Below are 18,700 nucleotides of genomic sequence, written 5' to 3'. Positions count from 1 at the left end.
TCTGTCTGTACTTTGTCCTTGGATATCTTTTACATTCTCTTAGTTTCAATGATTCCCTTTCTCCTGACAACTCCCAAGTCTCAGGAGAAAAGTATGATGAGGGGGAATAGTATAAAGGTAGGTGTTGTAATATTTGCTTGGTTTGGAGACCTGTTCCCTATTAAATTTTGATGAGTGACTTTATTGTATCCATGTGTGTTCATGGGGGTGCTGGTATAAAGTTTGTAAAAAAAAAAAAAAAATACTAGTTATGATGACCTGAATAGAATACAGTTTCTTTCTGGTGGTTTTGTTTTCTTGTCTCGATTATTCTTTAATCTTTTAACACAAGAAACTTACATAGTAATCTTCTAACATGAGCATGGCATCCATTGTTATAGATGTTTCAGAGTTCTAAATATGAAAAAAGAAAACTTATGTATTTGAAGTTATCTAATTAATTACATTACTGGGTGAAATCCCTTTATTCCAGGTGCAACTGACATCCAATACTAAATGAAATGGGTTGACTCTCATTTAAATGAAGGAACCAGCCTTTAAATGTGCATATTTCAACCATATTGGAAATGGCATAGTGAAGGAACCATGAGAAAAACAGTCTCTGGATGACAACAAATAAAATGTATCTGACAGTCAATTTACTGTAAAGTTGGTAAAAAAAAAAAAAAAAGCCTCTTTGAACTTACATTCATCTGTAGAAACAGGTATTATCAATACATATCCACAATGAACAGGGCTGTTGTGAGAGTTATATTAAGTCACATTCGGAATAGGGTAATATTATCATTAAATTCCAGTGCGCTACCTTTCTGGAAGATCTTTTCTGCAAAAAGCCTGTTGTGGCTTATAGTTCCAATTATAAATTAATCCTCACATCTAAGAAAATCAGCTATAGGTTTACTTTGTTTTTAATCTCTATTTTACAGATAAGAAATGCTGGGTAAGTTTAAGTGACTGACCTGCGATTTTTCACCTGGTCATAAGCAGAGCTGGAACTAGATTGATTTCTTTCCTTTTTATTCAGTTTTGTGTCTGCTGGATGTAGCTTTTATTCAGGATTGATTGCAATGAAGTATTCAGTTTCTATTCTTGATAAATATAGATTTTTTTGCATCAATTAATATAAAATTATTATATATATATTAAAGTTTGGGCTCCCCAGATGACAATAGCAATAAAGAGCCCACCTGCCAATGCAAGAGATACAAGTTCTATCCCTGGGTCAGGAAGATCCCCTGGAGGAGGGCGTGGCAACCCACTCCAGTATTCTTTCCTGGAGAATCCCTTGGACAGAGGAGTCTGGCAGGCTGTAGTCCATAGCATCTCAGAGTCAGACATGACTGAAGCGACTTAGCATGAATGCACACAAGCAAATTTCTTCCTCCTCTAACAAGTTGTGTGAGTTCTCTCATCGCATGGGGAGAAAAACAGACATACTTAAAAACGCACACAAAGAGGAATTAGCTCATTAAATACGCATATTTAAATAACACTGGACTTTCTGACCAATATAGATGATGAAATTCACAGCCATGCATAAAACTAGAATCAGCATGCAATCTTTTCAGCTATCTTTTTTTTTTATAATTTTCAATCGATTTTAAATATTTAATGGTTTTCATTCTTAGTAAGTTGTTAATGGTGTACAGGTTTCTTTTGCTCAAAGCTGCTTATGCATAGCACTGCTACTGCTGCTAAGTCACTTCGGTCGTGTCCGACTCTGTGCGACCCCATAGACGGCAGCCCACCAAGCTTCCCCATCCCTGGGATTCTCCAGGCAAGAACACTGGAGTGGGTTGCCATTTCCTTCTCTAACACAGGACAAGTGAAAGTGAAGTCGCTCAGTTGTGTCCAACTCTTGCGAGCCCATGGACTGCAGCCTTAGCGGTAGGCAGTATTGCTGTTTTATCTGTATGTTGTATGCTGTTAATTTTCTTTAATATTTTTGCTTCTGTAAGAAGTTGTTTGATCATCTTAATCACTACCAAATACATTAGGACCCAAATATTTTCAGGACTGACTGTTGCAAAATACCAGATATAATAGAAAAGATTACAGGATACTAGAAAAGACTGTATTAGGCAGGGCACAGAGGGGTAGTTAGAAAAATTATGTAGATATTATGTGCACCTCTCTAAAAATTTTTAGCATTCTAAAGTTTGGTAACATTTTCATATTACACATGCTTTCTTTAGTCAGGATTAGTCTTTTGATTGAATGTCATTTTATCTTTTATCACAAATATTTCTAAACTGTTATTGCATTTAAATTTTCTAATTTTAAGATATACTTTTTAATATTTCTAGTTATTACAAATAACTCCCTTTCCCCCCCAGTTTGAATAAAGCACCTTTTTTCCCCTTTCTCTCCCAGACTTAAACTCCATTCCTCTACTGATTACTTCATGTAGTTAATGAGGGTGTTAATTTTAAGTTACATAGTTACAGAAGTAATTTAAAATGCTAAACAAACAAACAAACAAAAACCCTCCTCTAGATTAAAAATTCAAAGTGATGTGGTGCATACATGTTTTCAGGCTTAAAAATAAATAATATATGTTTTATTTGCACTGTTGTTTTCATAATCAGAGATGGTCTATCTCCCAAACTAGATTGGTCAAATGACTCACGACGCAGGGTGGGGGGGGGGGGGGGAGGAGTACAAGAAAATTTGGATGAATGGTGCTGATATGTACATACATTTTCTATAGTACTAGAAGACTGCAACACACAAGTCTATTCTGCAATTAAATTTTTCCTTAGAGTGCTCACAAAATTTCCGCAGGGTTTGTTTAAGGTATCATGGGTTACACGGAATTATCTTGGAAGGCAAATGAAGAAAGGTGATTGTTGCAAGAAGACAAAGATCACTTAAATATAATTAGAACTAGCAGCAGCAGCAGCATTCTGAATTCCAACTAATCAGACCACTATGTTGCTAATTTATACACGTGATTTTTGACTTTCGCAACAACTTTGTAAGATAGAGAAGGTTACTCGAAGAATGACCCACACATTAACATCTTCTTGTAGAATTTAAGCTTGTCTTACTGCAACAATAATTTACTGCAATTGATTATAGACTTATTAGAACTCTGGACCTTTGAGTCGTATTTGCACTGAAGGGACTTATAATGCTGCATAAGGAAAGCTCATCATTAATTCTGGGAGATGGTCATGTGGGGAAAGTTTGCCATTTTCTCTTTTTCTTTCCTTGTTAAATATTTCTCTCGTGTTTGTGTCAAGTGCGCGCGTGGGCGCGCGCGCGCACACACACACACACACGAACAAAAGAGCACCCATTTAATCATTCAGAAGTGATTCCCCAAAGGTTTAAAAAGGGGGGTACAAACCAACTACGTTGCCTGTTTAAATTAGCTTTCTCCTTGCTCCCTGAGGTGTTTTGTTTTGCTGGGTGGAGGTGGGGAAGTTCATTTGGAAGGAAAGTCTGGAGGGACCCTCCACCTACAACTTTGAGAACATTTCTCCAAATTCCTCTTTCATAGCTCGGGCAATCTTTTGGACTGATTACTATGGCAAGGAGCAGTTCGGAGGCTCAGAAGTACCACTCTTTTCAGATGCCAAAGCTACCAAAGGGAGAAGGACGGGGGCGCTGTCTGGTGACTGTTTGCATGATTTCTCCAAGGCGCCGACCACTTCCAGGGATGCGCTCTCCTGCACTGCCGTTCGTGTCCCACTCGGGTCCCACGGCCGGGGCGCAGGGATGCCAAGAAGCTGACCCTCCAAGCCGACGCTCTGGGGACTGACTCACCCCAGCACGCCCTTTTCTGCTAAGCCGCGGGCTCCGGACCGTCAAAAACCGCGCCAGGCCCACCTGAGTGGGCCCGGTCGTCCAGCCTCACCTAAGGCTCGAAAGCCAGGAGTCCCGCCGCGCGCTCCTCCCTTGCCTCCCCCATCCCAAACGCGAGCAGCCTCGCTGCCTCTCCCGGAAACGAGCCTGCTGAGCAAAGGCGGAGGAAAACCTTGGGCCTTCCGCTCTGATTGGTTTCCCCCCGCCGTGCGGGGCGACGCAGCGATTGGCTAGCCAGCGTTGTCAGTCGCCGAGGCCAGAGCCTTCGCCGGGGAAGCGCAGCCTGGCTCGGGTGCTCCGGCTGCCGCCGCGGCTGCTCTAGCCGGTGCAGCTGGGCGAGCTCGCGCGGGCGCCACCGCCTCCGCTGCTGCCCACCCCGCAGCGCCGCAGGCGCTGCCGGTCCTGCAGGCGGACGCCGGGGAGGGGCGGTCGAGAGAACGGAGCACGAGGAGGCGGAGGCGGCAGCGAAGTGATGCTGCCGTTGGGGATGGGGCAGCGGCAGCGGAGCAGCAGCATCTACGGGACCCCGGCTGCAGCGTCCCTGTGGCCCGCGGGCCAGCCAAGCGGCGGGAGACCACGCGCCCCACGGGTAAGGTCTGGCCCGGCAGTGCGCGCGCCGCCCCCGGGGCCACTGATGTTATCTTTGGGGGTTTCCAGGCTCATTGTTCCTGGGGCATTCAGACAAAGGTGTTTGGGACCCGGGCAGCGAGTCCCGACGCGCGGCTAGGCTGATGATCGCCCGGGTGCCACTCCTGCTCGTGCGTTTTCCCCTCTGCGCCGGCTGACTTTGATAGCGCGGGGATGGCATTGTGTATGCATTTGCGTGTGTGAGCGCGCGGTTTAGGGCACTTTGCTGGGAGCGCGGTGGGTCCCCTCTCGCGTGAACCTACGTCCTTCAGGGCTCCAGGCTGGGATAGAGTGAATTGGATGCACTTGGCTCAGCTGGAGGGAGAGCGCACGAAAACGCACGGGGAAAGTCCTCAGTGGCTCATTTAAGAGCCTGGCAAATTGAAGTTTATTGCCTTGATGAAAAGAGGGAGCTGTCAGTGCGCCAGGGGACAGGCACATTCACCGAGGCTCCCAAAACTCCCACTTTGCGCCGGGGACTTTGGAGGGGAGGAGATGAAAGAGGAAAGTAAAGGTTGGTCCGCTTCGCTGGAAAAAAGGATGACGGAGAGGGGGGAGAGGAACGAGGGTTGGGGAATGGAGCTAGGCTTGGAGAGTGGCGACTTTTTTGTGTGTCGGACGCCCCACGTAGGAAGAGGAGCTCGCTACACTTTTCGGGGATGCAGATTTGGGGAGGGAGAGAGTCAAGCTTTGAGGAACTGATTGAGGGTGTTCCTGGCCCGCGCCAGTGTGGGGCACGCATGTCACTGGAACGGGGCGGGGCTCGAGTGCCGGTTCAGGTGGAGCCCCTACCTCATCAAGCTACCTTAGTAGATATCTTCGGGATCCGGACACGGCCGGGCGCGCGCGTGGCCGCTGCGAACTGTAGGGTGGCTCCGCCCTCGGAGAAAGTTCCAGCCCGCTGGGGTCTGGGCAACTAGACCTAAAGCAGGTTAACCTCCCAAGTGTAACCAGGGTTACGTACCCAGCTGCCTCCAGTACCTACACTGTTTTTTATTTTATATATTAGATTAACTTATTTTGTAAAGCCACTGGGAGTTCCACCAGCGATGTAAACCTTTTCCGCAGAAGGCTGTTGTTTTTTTGTTTGTTTGTTTTTTTCGCTGCTGCAAATGGATGGTGCTACAGGGCTAAGTCCAGATCTCCGGAGCTCAGTGCAGGGGTTTCTCCATCCCTCTTCCGGACGCACAAAGTTATTCTTGGCGATTGCTTTGTACGTGGTCTTTTGTCTCCTAGGAGTCTTTGCTTGGAAAGTTCTTGAAATACCTCGGCACTGACAAACTGTCCCTGCCTGGCATAGATGGAGAGCCTGTGGTGGTCCTTTACAGAAGCGAATGATTGTAGCGGGGAATGGGAGTGGAGAGGGCAGCTCCCTTCTTACCAGCTAGAACCTTTGGAAAACATTTAAAAATTAGCTCAGTACAGGGAGCCGGATATTAAGCTGAGAACAGCACTTCCCCAGTTATGTAGATCCTTAATCCCTTTCACTGGAAGAATATTTTGCCCCTAAACACAACGCAGCAAAACACAACAAAAATAAAACCCAAACCGCAGCGGCGGAAACGACTTTGGTGGGGCTCATTTCTGATTTGGCAAAGCTAAAAAAAAAAAAGTAAAAACACCTCATAGAAATGTTGTAGAAATCAGAAGGGAGCTGTCCAAAATGTCAGCATTTTTTACAAGTTTTTTTTTTTTTAATTTTAAAGATTACTTCCCCCCTATTTAGTAATTTAAAATAATTATGGAGCAGATGAATAATTTACTGGTGAACTAGGAATGATGTTAATTTTATGGTTGAGAATGGTTGCACATTTTTTTCATCACTTAATGCATGAACTGTAAATGGAATTTTTCGTTCTATTTTACTTGAACACTTATAATTGCATTTGGGTTAGTACAAAATTGGCAGCGAGTATTTTCCCCTTAGTAGTCATCACGTCTGGTTTAAAAGGCTAGTTTTTAGATATCATTAAGGAGAGTATAGCTTGTGATTGTTACATTTCAATACAAAATTTACCTGTTGCCAGGTGAGTACTATAATATTACAATATTTGGTTGTAACTTTTAGGACTTTATTAAGGTGATTAAACACAATAAACGTGTTGTTGCATTACTAATCAATAGTTTTCAAATAAGCGTAAAGCCACTTACTAAAAGCATCTAGTTATCAAAATGGAACTTTTAAGGAAATTTTCAAATACTTGGCTAAGAATGTGGTTTTTCACTTTGCAAACAAATAACATCTTGTAAATCCACTGCATTATATATCAGGGCAAGTCACAACTTTCTAAGCAGAAACAGAGCTTTTGTATTAATTTTAAGGGGTTTTGAGGTTTTTTTGGAGGGAACAAACTTTTATTTGGGAGTATTTTTCAGGTAATTAAATACATTTTCAAAACCACCAGACCAAAATGTAACAAAGTGCAGAGAAATGTGACAATGAGCAGAAATATTAGGATAAAGCAGCAAGGTCTGTGTGTCACTGAGGGTAACCATGCAGGGAGTGTGTGGGAAGGGGGGCACTCAGGTTTAGGGGAGATAATAGATAAAGTTAGCAACTTAAGTTTATACAGGCAATTCAAGTTCTACCTAGTCTGCAAATTCACTTTAGCTTTGACTTGTTTTGCTGCAGGGCAGCCCATGAGCTCAGATTGCTTTATTTTCTAGATGGAATTTAGTAACTCAAGTAAATGTCAAGTTGTCAAGACTCCAGGCCACCAAATTCACTTTCTGACCTATACTGTAATTTCAATACTGCATAACTTTTATAAAAAGATCACATTTACTGTGAATAGCAATACAATAAACACCATGATCTTCTTGAAACATAATTTGTCAAATAGTCATGATTAGTTTCTATTAATAAATTGTTAAGTAAGACAGTGAAGTTTATTTTAATTAATAGTAATTTATATTCATTTAATTAATGGTGAAATAATTTTGTTTTTTGAAAACTAACATGTTTCAGGGAATTAAAAACTGCAAGCAGTTCAGTAAACCCGAAATTCATTTGCATTCTCTCGTAGTCTGTCTTTCTCTCTCTCTCTCTCTCTCTCTCTCTCTCTCTCTCTCTCACACACACACACACACACACAATACACACACAATACACACGCATGTACACATACTGGAAAGGCTCTCAGGAAAACTGTAACTACTCCTGAATTTGAAACAAATTCACCAACCCAGCCTAAGTGATGAATATACTTCATAAGGCATAATTCTCATCCTTTCAGGTACTGTCTTACTAATTAATAATGATACTGGTTTATTCAAGTAAATTGTAACAAATTGAACTGTGTTCCAGCTGTGTGCAAAACATTGTTCTAGTTGGCTTTGACAATATTAGAGAGTAAATCAAAACCCTTGCCCTCATAAAGCTTATATTTTTGTGGGGTAAAATAGAATAGATCATAAAAAATATAAGTAGTAACTTTCTATATATTTTCTAACTTATTTATATATGTATATAAATGATTTATCACCTACCAGCCTATCCACTATCCATGGCTCAGTCTCTTTCCATCTTATTTTGTCTCCCGTCAATACCCATCTACCCACACAAATATACTCACATTAATCTAAGAACTGGAAAGTGATCATGGTTAATATCTGATACATGTTACTTCTGAAGCTGTGTAACTGAAAACACTGCATAGGATGACAGTTAAAGATGATTAAGGAGTTAAAGACGGTTTAAGACTATTTAAAAACCTTTAAAGATGGTCAACAATTTAAAGATGATTAAGCAAAATATGACAGGATACCTGTCTTTAAAAATTATTTAAAATCAAGTAACATTTTTTTCAGAGGAACTGAAGTGGGAAATACTGTTGCAGGAAGGGGGACCCCTTCCAGGGCCCGAAACTGGGCTCTTGTCTAACACTTGGAAATGAATTGTCCGAGGAGACACATGTGTTGACAAAGCAAGAGATTTTATTGGGAAAGGGCACCCGGGTGGAGAGCAGTAGGATAAGGGAACCCAGGGGAACTGCTCTGCTGCGTGGCTCGAAGTCTTGGGTTTTATGGTGATGGGATTAGTTTCCAGGTGGTCTTTGGCCAATCATTCTAATTCAGAGTCTTTCCTGGTGGCGCACGCATCGTTCAGCCAAGATGGATGCTAACGAGAGAGATTCTGGGAAATGGATGGACATGCGGTGTCTCCTTTCAACTTTTCCCGAACTCTTCCGGTTGGTGGTGGCTTATTAGTTCCGTATTCCTTATCAGGATCTCCTGTCATAAAACAACTCATGCAAATGATTACTATGGTGCCTGGCCAGGGTGGACTGTTTCAATCAGTGTGCTTCCCCTAACAAATACTCTTCTAACATATTTCATTCAAACTAACAACATTTTAAAGGGTGTTTATGACTATTCACGGTCCTTCTACATAACCCCATTTAAAGGAGATGAGTGAATTTGAAGTAGAAATAAAGCACTCAGCTACATAATTTTAATGAGAAACATTCTTCTTCTTCCACATTGAAAGGAATGTATTCATGTACCTCTGTGAAAGTCAGTCAGAACCCCTAGAGTTTGAGGTCAAAGTTTTCCTAAAGTTTATGCATCACCCCCTCAAAAAAACCCCCAAAACTTCACAATCTGATCATTTAATAATAAATGACAAAACACTTCAAAATTTCAAAATTAGTTCATCTTTAATTCAAAATTGATTTGGTTATCCAGTCAGTCCAATTACAGATAAAACCTTGCAGTATTTTCTCTACTCTTGCTCATGAAAGTGTGCAATTATGATTCCAGTTTCACTTTCCGTGCTTTTCATTTCATTATTTTCTTTAGAGTCTTTAGCTTACATATCCAAATAAATGTGTGTGTGTTTACCTTCGTGTAAAGAATGGGTCCTAGCTTGACTTTCAACAGTTAGTTTGTGAACAGTATTTTTATATTAGAGGAAAACTGAAATTGTAGTCTCAAGAAGCCATGTTACATAATGAATTAATGCCTTCTTATTCACAAGTTTTAATATGACCAAATATTAGTGCAGGGCACACAATATTAATAATGGTCATTTCTGAATTGATTTCCATCATTCAAGGAAAATCTTTTGAGATTACTGCTCTGCAATTCATTTTTAGCAGATGAGGAAATGTCTTCTGATACTGCTGTTTCACTATATGCTTAGTTTCAAAAATTCATGTACCACCCATTTAAGCCTTTACCTTTTATTGCCCTGGCTTTTCTCTATTCTGCCCAATACAAAACTTTAGGAAAACAGTGTTTAAAAACGCAAGTAAAGCAACCAACAGTTATTGTGCCTGGCACACAAAGTCAGCTCTGGCTGATTATGAAACAGATGAAAACTTACCAGAAGTCAGGTATTTAGACCCAGGGAAAACCCAGGTCATTAGTCTAAGGTCCCCTATGTGTAATAAAGAACTTTAGGGAGTTAATAATTGCCCAAGGTCAACTGAAAGTAGAGCCAGGTTTAGAAACGTTGTTTGTCATCTACTAAGTGGGCATGTTGACTCCATGTCTGCTGCCCGTTATACAGCCTTGCATTTATAATGTGGTAACATTGGAGAAGGCAATGGCACCCCACTCCAGTACTCTTGCCTGGAAAATCCCATGGACGAAGGAGCCTGGTGGGCTGCAGTCCATGGGGTCACTAGGAGTCGGACACAACTGAGCGGCTTCACTTTCACTTTTCACTTTCATGCATTGGAGAAGGAAATGGCAACCCACTCCAGTGTTCTTGCCTGGAGAATCCCAGGGACGGGGGAGCCTGGTGGGCTGCTGTCTCTGGGGTCCCACAGAGTCGGAAACGACTGAAGCGACTTAGTAGCAGCAACATCAGATTGGTTTGTTTTTCTCCCTCAGTTCTTATAGCAACAAAAATTTGGAACAGTGGACTAAAGGGTTTAAAACAACAGACAAGTTACAGCTGAAGCAGACAGATCTTTTATTAGATAGACACTCCCAAGACATGGGAGTAGACCAGCCGGAAAGGAGTTGGCCTAACATTCCCTTTTGGCTTCCCGCTTTTTATACTTCTGTCTCTTTCCCAGGATAGTATTAAAGAACCTGCCTGCGGATGCAGGAGACATAAGAGATATGGGTTTGATCCCAGGGTCAGGAAGATTCCCTGGAGGAGGGCATGGCAACCCACTCCAGTAGTCTTGCCTGGAGAATCCCATAGACAGAGGAGTCTGGGGGGCTATAGTTCATTGGGTTGCACAGAGTCTGACACAGTGGAAGGGACTTAGCACGGCTCACACTCCTCCTGGTTGTGCCCTGTGCAAAATAGGGCTTGTACCCACCACCAATCAAGAAAGGGAATGCAAATAGGTATATGTCCAAGGCCAGTTGACAGTTGCAAGTTACAGAACAGTTGTATTTGTCTTCCCATAATTCAGTCTGTTATAATCAAATATATGTATATGTATAGAATATTTTGGAGAAGGCAATGGCACCCCACTCCAGTACTGTTGCCTGGAAAATCCCATGGATGGAGGAGCCTGGTACGCTGCAGTCCATGGTGTCGCTAACAGTCAGACACGACTGAGCGACTTCCCTTTCACTTTCCACTTTCATGCATTGGAGAAGGAAATGGCAACCCACTCCAGTGTTCTTGCCTGGAGAATCCCATGGACGGAGAAGCCTGGTAGGCTGCAGTCCATGGGGTCGCCCAGAGTCGGACACGACTGAAGCGACTTAGCAGCATCTTAGAATATTTATGAACCCTTGATTGGCTCCTAGCTTTCTAGGATTCCTTGAGGAAGCCCCTGTGGTTAGTTTGTATCCACTGGGTGCCTAGGGTGCCTGTGTAGGAATTGGAAAAGCCCCTGTGGTTATTTTTGTAGCATATCTGTGAACTCTCCTGGGTGTGTCTGAATGGGGTTTAGAGATCAGCTTGCAACCTTTTCCTTAGCCTCCCATCCTTGCTCATACCTAACTTCCTACCTAACAATAATGTAAGCAGAAATGACTACATCTACCAATTTGTACATCTGAATATTTTCTAGTAATATCTGAAATAATATATCACATTAATATTATGGTGGATCAAGGAAATGAAAAATTGGGAGGCATTTAGAGATGTCATCTAAGATTATAGGGCTAGAGATGTGTCTGCGTGTAAAATATTTGTATTTAATACAATCATTTTGTCTAAGATTCCTTTAAAATATTTACCAGTATTTCTAAAACAGGATTTCTTACTTCCAGAAATCTATAGACTTTAAAGTGATCAATAGGTGAATTAGGGACTTCAGGAGATAACCGTGGTTTGCAAGTTCTTTCCATTCATGAATATTCCGAATTAGCTGGAAATGGTTAAGAAAACCTTAAAAGCTACTGCTCTAAATTCATTCAGTTCAGTTCAGTCGCTCAGTCGTGTCCTACTCTTTGTGACCCCATGAATAGCAGCACACCAGGCCTCCCTGTCCATCATCAATTCCCGGAGTTCATTCAAACTCATGTCCATCGAGTCGGTGATGCCATACAGCCATCTCATCCTCTGTCATCCCCTTCTCCTCCTGCCCCCAGTCCCTCCCAGCATCAGAGTCTTTTCCAATGAGTCAACTCTTTGCATGAAGTGGCCAAAGTACTGGAGTTTCAGCTTTAGCATCATTCCTTCCAAAGAAATCCCAGGGCTGATCTCCTTCAGAATGGACTGGTTGGATCTCCTTGCAGTCCAAGGGACTCTCAAGAGTCTTCTCCAACACCACAGTTCAAAAGCATCAATTCTTCGGGGCTCAGCTTTCTTCACAGTCCAACTCTCACATCCATACATGACCACAGGAAAAACCATAGCCTTGACTCGATGGACCTTTGTTGGCAAAGTAATGTCTCTACTTTTGAATATGCTATCTAGGTTGGTCATAACTTTCCTTCCAAGGAGTAAGCGTCTTTTAATTTCATGGCTGCAGTCACCATCTGCAGTGATTTTGAAGCCCCCAAAAATAAAGTCTGACACTGTTTCCCCCTCTATTTGCCATTAAGTGATGGGACCAGATGCCATGATCTTCGTTTTCTGAATGTTGAGCTTTAAGCCAACTTTTTCACTCTCCTCTTTCACTGTCATCAAGAGGCTTTTTAGTTCCTCTTCACTTTCTGCCATAAGGGTGGTGTCATCTGCATATCTGAGGTTATTGATATTTCTCCAGGCAATCTTGATTCCAGCTTGTGCTTCTTCCAGCCCAGCGTTTCTCATGATGTACTCTGCATATAAGTTAAATAAGCAGGGTGACAGTATACAGCCTTGACATAATCCTTTCCCGATTTGGAACCAGTCTGTTGTTCCATGTCCAGTTTTAACTGTTGCTTCCTGACCTGCATATAGGTTTCTCAAGAGGCAGGTCAGGTGGACTGGTATTCCCATCTCTTTCAGAATTTTCCACAGTTTGTGGTGATCCACACAGTCAAAGGCTTTGGCATACTCAATAAAGCAGAAATAGATATTTTTCTGGAACTCTCTTGCTTTTTCAGTGATCCAGAAGATGTTGCCAATTTGATCTCTGGTTCCTCTGCCTTTTCTAAAACAGCTTGAACATCTGGAAGTTCACGGTTCACGTATTGCTGGAGTCTGGCTTGGAGAATTTTGAGCATTACTTTACTAGCATGTGAGATGAGTGCAATTGTGTGGTAGTTTGAGCATTCTTTGACATTGCCTTTCTTTGGGATTGGAATGAAAACTGACCTTTTCCAGTCCTGTGGCCACTGCTGAGTTTTCCAAATTTGCTGGCATATTGAGTGCAGCACTTTCACAGCATCATCTTTCAGGATTTGAAATAGCTCCATTGGAATTCCATCACCTCCACTAGCTTTGTTTGTAGTGATGCTTCCTAAGGCCCACTTGACTTCACATTCCAGGATGTCTGGCTCTAGGTGTGTGATCACACTATTGTGATTATCTGGGTCGTGAAGATCTTTTTTGTACAGTTCTTCTGTGTATTCTTGCCACCTCTTCTTAATCTCTTCTGCTTCTGTTAGGTCCATACCATTTCTGTCCTTTATTGAGCCCATCTTTGTATGAAATGTCCCCTTGGTATCTCTAATTTTCTTGAAGAGATCTCTAGTCTTTCCCATTCTGTTGTTTTCCTCTATTTCTTTGCATTGATCACTGAGGAAGGCTTTCTTGTCTCTTCTTACAATTCTTTGGAACTCTGCATATAGATGCTTGTATCTCTCCTTTTCTCCTTTGCTTTTTGCTTCTTTTTTTTTCACAGCTATTTGTAAGGCCTCCCCAGACAGCCATTTTCCTTTTTTGCATTTCTTTTCCTTGGGGATGGTCTTGATCCCTGTCTCTTGTACAGTGTCACAAATCTCTGTCCATAGTTCATCAGGCACTCTGTCTATCAGATCTAGTCCCTAAAATCTATTTTTCACTTCCACTGTAAAGTCATAAGGGATTTGATTTAGGTCATACCTGAATGGTCTAGTGGTTTTTCTCTACTTTCTTCAAAAATTAAGTCTGAATTTGGCAATAAGCAGTTCATAATCTGAGCCACAGTCTGCTCCTGGTCTTGTTTTTGCTGACTGTATAGAGCTTCTCCATCTTTGGCTGCAAAGAATATAATCAATCTGATTTTGGTGTTGACCATCTGGTGATGTCCACGTGTAGAGTCTTCTCTTGTGTTGTTGGAAGAGGATGTTTGCTATGACCAGTGCATTCTCTTGGCAAAACTCTATTATTCTTCGCCCTGCTTCATTCCATATTCCAAGGCCAAATTTGCCTGTTACTCCAGGTGTTTCTTGACTTCCTACATATAGGGGACATTCCAGTCCCCTATAATGAAAAGGACATCTTTTGTGGGTGTTAGTTCTAAAAGGTCTTCTAGGTCTTCACAGAACCGTTCAGCTTCTTCAGTGTTAATGGTTGGGGCATAGACTTGGATTACTGTTATATTGAATGGTTTGCCTTGGAAACGAACAGAGATCATTCTGTCATTTTTGATATTGCATCTAAGTACTGCATTTCGGACTCTCTTGTTGACCATGATGGCTACTCCATTTCTTCTGAGGGATTCGTGCCCGCAGTAGTAGATATAATGGTCATCTGAGTTAAATTCACCCATTCCAGTCCATTTTAGTTCGCTGATTCCTAGAATGTCGACGTTCACTCTTGCCATCTCCTTGACCACTTCCAATTTGCCTTGATTCATGGACCTAAGGTTCCAGGTTCCTATGCAATATTGCTCTTTATAGCATCGGACCTTGCTTCTGTCACCAGTCACATCCACAGCTGGGTATTGTTTTTGCTTTGGCTCCATCCTTTCATTCTTTCTGGAGTTATTTCTCCACTGATCTCCAGTAGCATATTGGGCACCTACTGACCTGGGGAGTTTCTCTTTCAGTATCCTATCATTTTGCCTTTTCATACTGTTCATGGGGTTCTCAAGAATATCAAAGTGGTTTGCCATTCCCTTCTCCAGTGGACCACATTCTGTTAGACCTGTCCACCATGACCTGCCCATTTTGGGTGGCCCCACCCAAAACTTGGGTGGCTTAGTTTCATTGAGTTAGACAAGGCTGTTGTCCGTGTGATTAGATTGGCTAGTTTTCTGTGATTATGGTTTTAGTGTGTCTGCCCTCTGATGCCCTCTCGTAACAGCTACTGTCTTACTTGGGTTTCTCTTACCTTGGATGTGGGGTATCTCTCCATGGCTGCTCCAGCAAAGCACAGCTGCTGCTCCTTACCTTGGATGAGGGGTATCTCCTCACCACCACCCCTCCTGGTGGCGACCTTGAACATGGAATAGCTCCTCTCGGCCCTCCTGTGCCTGTGCAGCCACTGCTCCTTGGACAATTAGCATAAACCAAAACAACACAACAGAGGGAGGGAACATGTGTGGATAAGGAGAGGATTTTAAAGGACTGAAAGTAAAAGTGAAGTTGCTCAGTCGCGTCTGACTCTTTGCGACCCCATGGACTGTAGCCTACCAGGCTTCTCCCTCCATGGGATTCTCCAGGCAAGAGTACTGGAGTGGGTCGCGGTTTCCTTCTCCAGGGGATCTTCCCGACCCAGGGATGGAACCCAGGTATCGCGTATTTCAGGCAGACACTTTAACCTCTGAGCCACCAGGGAAGCCCTTTAAAGGACTAGTGCCTCTCTTATTACTCAAGGAAAAGGGAAAGAAAAAAAAAAAAACCCTGTTGCTAGATTTTATCAGAAAACAACCAGGGCAGTGGTTTGAAGAGACAATGTGTTGCAAATTTCTAAGATGCAGATTTGCAACTGATCAGATAGCTTGTTACTGATATACTGCACTTGGTTCTGAGTTTCTGCAGTTAGCATTGTTTCTTCTTTGACTAAGAAATGTTTTCATGACCTATATAGATGATATCAGAACTGAATCAATTCCTCACTGAACAACAAAATTTGTGGGTGACTTCACTAGGGCTTTAGTACTCAATCAAAGACAATTGCCAGAGGTATAGTTGGGTTGGCTATAAATTTAAGTGCTACTAGACAAGAAATCCGGAGAAGGCAATGGCACCCCACTCCAGTACTCTTGCCTGGAAAATCCCATGGACGGAGGAGCCTAGTGGGCTGCAGTCCATGGGGTTGCTATGAGTCGGACATGACTGAGCGACTTCACTTTCACTTTTCACTTTCATGCATTGGAGAAGGAAATGGCAACCCACTCCAGTGTTCTTGCCTGGAGAATCCCAGGGATTACGGAGCCTGGTGGGCTGCCGTCTATGGGGTCTCACAGAGTCAGACACAACTGACGTGGCTTAGCAGACAAGAAAAATTGCACTAAATGTGCACGTTTGCACTGTGACTGCATGGATACGGCACGTGAACTAATGTAAACTCCCTCCGTTGCTGGTGAGTTCCCACCACAGTCTATCACTTCTTTATTTCTATGTCTATTAAATGACAATAGCATTGCTGATTACTTGAATTGCGATTTTTGAGGAGTTAGATGAATTGAATGTGAGTAATACATATTGATTTCTCTGAGTGAACACAGCCATCTAATTACAGACAGGAGAAGTGCTATATTTGATAAGCAAGACTAAAAAATAATGAATTACACTGATAAAGTCATTTTAAGTGGGGATTTTGACTTATTCTTTATTCAAAGAAAAAGATGATCTTTGGTTTCTAACCATGCTGATTAGAATTTAAAAAGTAGGCCAATCCTGAAATGTCTTGAAGGCAGCTGAAGTAGTCTTTTTTTTTCCTCCATCTTTATTGGTTTCTTCTGTGTCTCTCTGTCCCTTTGTCTGTCTCAACAGATAGATATTTTATATTCTAAATGTTGCAAGGAATTATTTCAGAGCTGCCTGAAATTTTCTACTGACTTTTTGTTATAGTAAGTTAAGACTCAGAAGAAATTAAAACTCAAACCTTTACTAGTGGATATTGACAAGAAATGAGAAAAGGTAGAGGGTTTTCTGAAATAGAAATGTTGAATGTGTATGTGTGTGTATATACACACATCCATATGTAGACAATCCAAATTAAAATAGAAGGCGACTGTTGGGAAATTTAGAGATTCGAAAGTTCACACAGAATAGCAAATAAGGTTTTTTGAATATTAAAAAAATATTTATTTGGCTGTGACAAGTCTTAGTTGCAGCACTTGGGGGCCTTTAGTTGTGGCAGGAGAGCCACATGTGGCATGTGGAATCTAGTTCCTGGACCAGGGATCAAACCCAGGCCCCTGCATTGGAAGCAGAGAGTCCTAGCCACTGAACCACCAGGGAAGTCTCAGCAAATAAGTTTTAATTGCCAAAGAATGTTTAAATAAAAAAAAAATAACACAACATTGAGACAAAGTTGGACTGTCAACTAATGATATTGAAAATGGCTGTAATTAACACAGTATATTAACATGCAGACAGACCTGAAGAAGAAATGAAAAGAACCTCAATATACAAGCTCTAAAATACAGAAAATAAAGCATAACATGCAATAAGCACAAATCTGTGGGAAAACAAAAAATGATCAATATGTGGTTCTGGGAAAATTGAGTAATTATTTGCAAAAAAGGTACATTCTGTATCTCACATTGCATTTAGAAATAAATGTCAGATGAAGAAACCCTAAATCAAGTTAGAAGAAAATAGACTTCGTAAACACAGTATAATGGGGAAAATATACAGATTTGACCTCATAAATTTTAACAGACTTAAAGTACCATACGTAAAGCAAGAGAATATTTTTAGCACATTATGAATAACAGTTTAATATTACTCTAATAATAATCTTTCAATGTTTTCTATTAGAGGACTTACCTCAAAATATTGTGATTCACAGCTTATATCCATCTTACTCACTAGATTGAAAACCTCTTAAAGAAAGTGATTATCATCATTCTATCCCTAGTACTTTCAACATAATCAGGGACAGTAGACATTGTCATTGACTACTGAAAGTTCTCCAAGTATACCAGTAGAAAAGTGAACTAAGAAATAAATTGATAATCTATAAAAGCTGGACATATATAAGACCAATAAGCATCCAAGATTTTAACTTAATGATAAAAAGTAAAGGAAAAAAATTAGATACATTTTCTAACTTATCAAAGTAGCAAAGACCATAAGTGAAGGTTGATTCATTTACAACTTTGATGGAGATGAAGATGGGGCAAACTGCAGATTCCCCTACATTTTTGGTAAGGCTCTTCGTTGATGTTACAGAAATCTTTTGTTGCATGCTACAGAAATTGATTATGACTAACTTAAGGAATAAGATCCACAACGAAAAGAAAGTATTTTGTAGCTCACAGAATCAAAAGAAAAGGAGAGGAAATACAATCGCTACAGAGATGATGGGCGAAACTGCTGAAGCCTTTGCCAGGAACTGTCACTGGGATGACTCAGCTCCAGGCCTTTTCTGTCCCTGTGTCAATTTGCTCCAAGCCCGAATTCCTGGAATGAGAAACATGACTGACCTAGCTCCAGTTTCATACCTAGGCTTTGGTCAGCAGATCACCAGACACCTTGATTGCCCTGCTGTCAAGACCACATTCAAAAGAAAATCAAGGGACTCTTAACTGAGGAGCTGGTTGTGTAAAACAACAGGTATCCATAGTGTGTGTATCAAAAGCCTTAAAGGTATCGCCTTTGTTTCAGTAATACCACTTCTAGCAGTTAATTCCATGTAATTAGAAATAACACACAATTTCATTAAAATGCCATTTGTAGTAGTTTGGTAGTAAAATATAATCGACTTGGCCAATAACATCAGAGTAATGAAATTATGGCATATATTATTAAATTATGGTTTTGAAAGCTTGGTAGTAACATTGAAAAATGCTGATGAAATCATAGTGGAAAAGAATACAAA

The 18,700-nt window shown here is 41.5% G+C and overlaps 1 protein-coding gene across 6 annotated transcripts in view; it reads left to right on the top strand.

The window, feature by feature from the left end:
• Positions 1-3,563: 3,563 nt before the first annotated feature.
• The window catches only part of B3GALT1 (beta-1,3-galactosyltransferase 1), a 625,710-nt gene continuing 610,573 nt past the window's right edge, over positions 3,564-18,700 (top strand). For all 6 annotated transcript variants that reach the window (XM_061436178.1, XM_061436215.1, XM_061436198.1 and 3 more), the window contains exon 1: positions 3,564-4,399. The gene's annotated coding sequence lies outside the window, so the exon portion shown is untranslated. The remainder of the gene's footprint in view (positions 4,400-18,700) is intronic.

The sequence above is a fragment of the Bos javanicus genome, chromosome 2, assembly GCF_032452875.1.
Source record: "Bos javanicus breed banteng chromosome 2, ARS-OSU_banteng_1.0, whole genome shotgun sequence".
Taxonomy (NCBI): Eukaryota; Metazoa; Chordata; class Mammalia; order Artiodactyla; family Bovidae; genus Bos; species Bos javanicus.
Note: the sequence above shows the minus strand (reverse complement) of the source record. Positions and strands in the feature narration are given on the sequence as shown.